We start from the raw sequence: 6,000 nt of genomic DNA, 5'->3' as shown, positions 1-6,000 counted from the left end.
ACACCACCACTGCCACCCTCTATAGCAGACTAGACCCACAAAAAGTTGAACGTAAGTCCTTATGCTAAGTAATTCAGAAGACTTTCCAGGATTTTCCTTAAAACTATGGGAGAAGACTTGTCAATCCATTTAGTTTTCAGTACCCATTATCCAAAGCCTAATGTTGTTCACTCCTCTTTTCTTAACTGCATCCTTTCTCTCTAAGGCAGGAGTTCTCAACCTGGGCATTACTGTCATTTTTTATGGGGTAAATCTTTGCTGTGGAAGTCTGTAATGTGCAAAACAGGATATTGGTGGCTGGTAAGCAACCATAGCAACCCTACTCCCTTACCTCCTGACAACCCAAACCATATCTAGATATTGCCAAATGTCCATGGGAGACAAAACTGCCCCCAGTTCGGAAGCACTAATCTAAGTCATGATTTCCTATTTCAGTGTCTAAATAATCAATAATTATAAACTCCTCTACTGATATGCATAGAACATTATGGAAGCAATAAGATAGGATACTTAGATCAGCCCTGGGGGTTCCTGGGACAACAGACGTAGACAAAAATTCTTAGGAATAGAATTATTCTGCTTCACAGCATTCATACTGCAGATAACCAGGAGATGCCTGGAGAATTTGGACATGTGAAAAAAACACTTTTCCGGGGGATGATATCACCCATGCTCTCTCTTAATCTTCGTCTTTCTCTTCTGACTCTTTTTGCCTCCCAAACCTTCAAACATGATTACAGATTTCAAAGGAAGAATTATTTCTGGGAAGTTGGAAATATACACATAAATACTCTGCTGAGGGCTTGAAGCTGAGAATTGCAAGATTCAGCAAAGTTGGCATTGCCGCTAAATAGTTGGATGTGCCCCAAGAACAAGGTGCTATTAGGCAGCATCTTATAAAGAATGGATCACCAGGCAGCAGCAAGCTGTCCCAGTGTTATTTTCCTAAATTCGTTTTCTACTTGGCAGGCCTTTCAGAGAACTTTCCCAGCTGGTGAACCTAATTCAGGTGGCTTCGAGCCTCTTCTTCCTTGGACTAGGCATTCACGTGGCATCTCCTAAACTCAGCATTCACTACAATTCTCAGTGTGACCTAACCCACCTTCCCAACACTTCTAACTTTCTAATCAGAAAATCCAGACTTTATTTATGTGTGTTTTTGCACACACTACAAAGAATGGATTTTCCTGTACACCTCCACTGCCAAAAGCCGTTCCCACCTTAAATGCTCAATTCAGAGTTTGCATTTTTTAAAATTTTTTTTAATGTTTATTTATTTTTGAGAGAGAGAGAGAGAGAGAGCGGAGCAGCAGAGAGAGACAGAGTTACAGAATCTGAAGCAAGCCCCAGGCTTTGAGCTGTCAGCAGAGAGCCCATCACGGGGCTTGAACTCACGAGATGATGACCTGAGCTGAAGTCGGATGTGCAACCAACTGAGCCACCCAGGTGCCCCTTAAATGCTCAATTCAAATGCTGTTCTCTCCAAGAAGCTTCTCCGATTCCTTCCCCTGACCTCACTCGTTTATCAACTAAAATCTGTATTTGTGTAAATATCTTCATTTCCTAGTATATCTTAAATTCCATAGAGACAGACTATCCTTTGTTAATATCTGTATGCTCGATTGTATTCGAAAACACAATACATGCTCCGCAAATCAGTGTTGAATTGGGATGTCACATTCTAAGGCGGAAAATCACCAGAGAAGCCACATTTGACCAATTCATTTATTTCCTTTCCTCCTTTTGGACATTGAACAGAAAGTAAATTCTAGTACTTATCCAAAATGAAAGAAATGATGAAATATGTATAATAGTTAAATATCAGAGGTAAGTGGGGAATAAATGCAGATTGAGAAATCACAGGCATATAATCTCAGAGGTAACGGTCTTTTCTTATCTTCAGTCAAAGCCAAACATTTCACATGAGATGTTAAAATGAGGATTTCATAACATATAGGAATTAATAATAATAGCATAAGATTATTCACTTTCTATCTCTTTTTCAACCTTTCAATGAAATAGCTTGGCAGTCTTGTATAAAGATTTTAAGTAAGATTCTGCATCCTGTTCATACTTCTGTTATATTTTAGTATGCATTTTGCATTTTGTCAATTTTAACATTCCATGTAGGTTACATCTAAAAAATATTATCAGTTTTCTTATAGGTTAATAAAAGCAGCTTGGACACATTCTACTTGAAGTAGTTATTGGGGGAGACATCACTACCTCCATAATTGGTCCATAGCCATGGAGATGTATATATATACATTTAATGGAAAATAGATGAAAAAGACTAAATAATAGATTGAGAGAAAATTACGAAATTATGATGAAAATAAGCGAACAATCACATGTAAGACAGCAGATTAATATTGAATGTTTGATACTACAAATATAGACAAAAATCTAATTTTAAAAAGGAGAGGATGAAAGCTTAACAATGTTATCTCAAAGCAAACTATTACCTTAAAGATGTAGTCTCTCAACTGCAATGCAAGAAAGAATAGTATGAAAATGTGTTTTAATAATGCTAAAGAGGTAATACCAAGATATTCAGCAGATCAATAAAACCAATGAATATTACATCCCATGTATTTGAATTTAGATTTTCAAAACGTAAAATAGCTGATTAGTGGTAAAGGGAGGTTAAAATTTATTTCTCTAGGCATGTGGGTGGCTCAGTCGGTTGAGCATCTGACTTCAGCTCAGGTCATGATCTCATGGCTCCTGAGTTTGAGCCCCACATCGGGCTCTCTGCTCTCAACAGTCTGTTTTGGATCTTCTGTCCCTCTCTTTCTCTGCCCTTCCCCTGCTTTCTCTCTCTCTTTCTCTCTCTCAAATAATAAACATTAAAAAATAAAATAAATAAAGTAAAAATTTATTTCTGGACCTCTTGAGAATAAAGTTGGTTTTCTGTAAATTGTAAAGAGAGATATGAAACATTTTGATAAAATAATCCAGGCAGAATCAGAACAACTTCACTTTCGATTAACCAGCCTGAAAATGACTCTTTTAGCAATTGCAATCTCACTTTTTCATCTGGTCATTGAAGAAACCAATGATACAATTTTCTATTGAACGTGGATGTGGCAAGTCATAAATAAAAAAAAATATGTGTTCATCACTTTGCCATATTGTTACCACTTAAATTCCTTCTCACCTTTGTTTTGTGATACTGGCTTTTGAAGTTAGTTGACTCTGATACCTTTATATATGCATATTAATCCATATTCGTGGGTGTTGTATTAAAAATGTCACGTCAAGATTACTAGTTTATGGAATTATTTATAAGAAACCAATAAGTAGTCTTATTGGCTTAGCATATACAAAACTTCATGATACAAAGGAATGCAGTAAAACCTCTATGATTATTTCTAGGTGAGACTACCAAGTTCGAGAAAAATTAATATTGCATATTTCTCCAGAATATTTTGGAGAACATACCACCAATGTTATGAAACCTTTTTACAGACAGTAACAAAAACTTGAGAGCAATATTAAGAGAGGCATGATTTCTATGATATCTTTTTGTTTTTTTGGAGACTATAATCCCTATTCCCTACTTTTCAAATTATTTAATACTATTATGAACTATTAACATAGACACTATCTAAATTATATGACTGCCAATTTAAAGGAGAAGGCATATTGCCGGCATAATTTAATTTTTTCAGACCATAACCTTAAGATACTAAAAAGGAAAGATGTTAGATAGGGCAGGATTGCAGCATGCACAAAATCTGGAACAGCAGAACTGTACTTTTGGTTTCAGTGTGGGTTTAAGCCTCTGAGCGAATTGCCATTGGATAAGTCCTTTTACCATTCTGAGTTACAGAATCCTTAATTCCTTAATGTCCTATAGATTTGTGAAAGTGCTCTGTGAACTGGAAACAGAATTTATCAGTATTAATTTAGGCTTGTGTAATTATTCTTTTATTTGCCTTGCCCGGTCCTATAAACCCTTAGGAAAGCAAGCGTGATTTTCACATAAGTAGTGCTGAATACCAATATTTTAAACAAAATACAACGATAATCTGTATAAGGTAAATAATGAGAGTTCCAAACTTGGTTTTGTTTGTTTTTAGCAATCTTTGAAAATATTATGAAATAATTTGACTGAGTAACATAACTTCAGGAAGTGGATTTTAAAATATAAGTCATAACCACAATTTAGTTGATAAAAATGCTATAAGAAAAATGCTATTTTCTTATACATAATGTAATATGTATAAGAAAAAAAAGGGAGCGAATGTTTGAGGAAGGAAAGTTTGAGGGAAACATTCCTCTCAAAGTGAAATCTTTTACTTGTAAGACAAAAAGGGGAATACATATCTTGACCGAATGAGTGAGAAGTCAACTTCTATGATACAAAATTTGTAAAACGTCGCTGAAATCTTCCCTTTTTCAATTAGTCCTTGTAAGATACTCATTACCACTTAAAGTAGTTTTAATAAGTGAAGTTTTTTTTTCAAATTTTATTTATTTATTTTGAGAGAGAGAGAGGGAGCAGAAGGGGCAAAGAGAGAGAGAGAATCCCAAGCAGCCTCTGCACTCAGCACAGAGCCCAATGTGGGGCTTGAACCCACAAACTGCGAGATCATGACCAGAGCCAAAACCAAGAGTAGGATGCTTAACTGTCTGAGCCACCCAGGCGCCCCTAAAGTTACTTTTTGATAACTCTCTGAAGTATTTGATTATTCTCTCTGAAACAGTAAAAGAAACTGCACCCTCTTTTGAGAATACTGAGAATATAATCCCTAATGTCCAATGGGATATTCAGTACTATTCGTGTCTAAAATTAACAGAAAAGGATTGGTGAACCATGTGCAAGCATCTCCCAAAGCATGTAATAAAGAGTTTGAGGATGGTCCATTAACTCGCTGATCAATTTCTGTGTGCTATATTGATGCTATAGTGACCTTTAAGAATTCATTCTCTTTATATCCTACAAAGCATTGTTCTCAACAATTGTCAAATAATTGTATTTTGTGGGCACATTTACTTTAAAAAGCATAACAGTTTGAGGACTTGATACTTTAGCGGCGTGGAAGAAGCCTATAATATATGCCCCATTCCTGACTCTCTTCTAATTGCGGCATATAGCCAGACAGGATTCTTCATCTGAATGACTCTGGTCCCTCAACCCTAGTTAGATTGGTGAGTCAATTGACAGGTTGCTCTCCGCTCACACTTAAAAGCAATGAACGGCATGGTAGGCGTAGGGATTCTGTGATTCGTTAAAAGAGAAATGATTGTCATTATGAAAAGGTAATGTCAAGGCAACATAAGGTCAATTCCTATGGTAGTCTATGCCACCTAGGCACAAAGTACAAGTACCCTGAAGGCAACATATTGTAATTGGCTTCGTTCTTTGTAACTTAGGGTCCTTGTATAACACTTCAGTGGTGCTCAATGAAAGAAACAGAGAATTCAACAAATAAATGAGCAAAGGAAAGAATAGGTAAGCCATTTAGTCTATCCCAATAAGCCTAAAACCATACAGATCTGAGATGTGGACAAGCTGTGGACCCTTCTTGATATGTATTATGCTGTCAGAAGAAAATTAAAAGAAAAATCCAATTGGGCAGATTATTGTGGTTTTCTTTTCAATTTAGGAGATGTCATTCACGGAGAATGAGACGGTAGAAATAAGGGATATGTGGAGAAACTAGGGAGAAATGCAAACAACTACATCCAAGTTATAAAGAGCAAGGTGCATTAGAACTTACCCATCTGTTTTAACTCACAAGACTGTGACCCAGGGCCACTCCTTCGTTTACTGTCTGCTTCTGGGGCATAGTAGCCCAGGGCAGACACACTGTAGGAACTCAGTGGATGTTTGTTGAACGAGTAGAAACAGAGGGTTCTTATTTTACAATGCCATGGTAAGTATATGTTGGCTTTAAAATGCTATTTATAAATATGTGTTTTCACCCATCATGTGAGATTATGAGATGGTTTTTAAAAGGGACTTTTTCCGAAATCCTTTCGGTTCTTGCC

The sequence above is a fragment of the Prionailurus bengalensis genome, chromosome A1 (assembly GCF_016509475.1).
Source record: "Prionailurus bengalensis isolate Pbe53 chromosome A1, Fcat_Pben_1.1_paternal_pri, whole genome shotgun sequence".
NCBI lineage: Eukaryota > Metazoa > Chordata > Mammalia > Carnivora > Felidae > Prionailurus > Prionailurus bengalensis.
The sequence above is the reverse complement of the archived record's forward strand: the minus strand, read 5'-3'. Positions refer to the sequence as shown.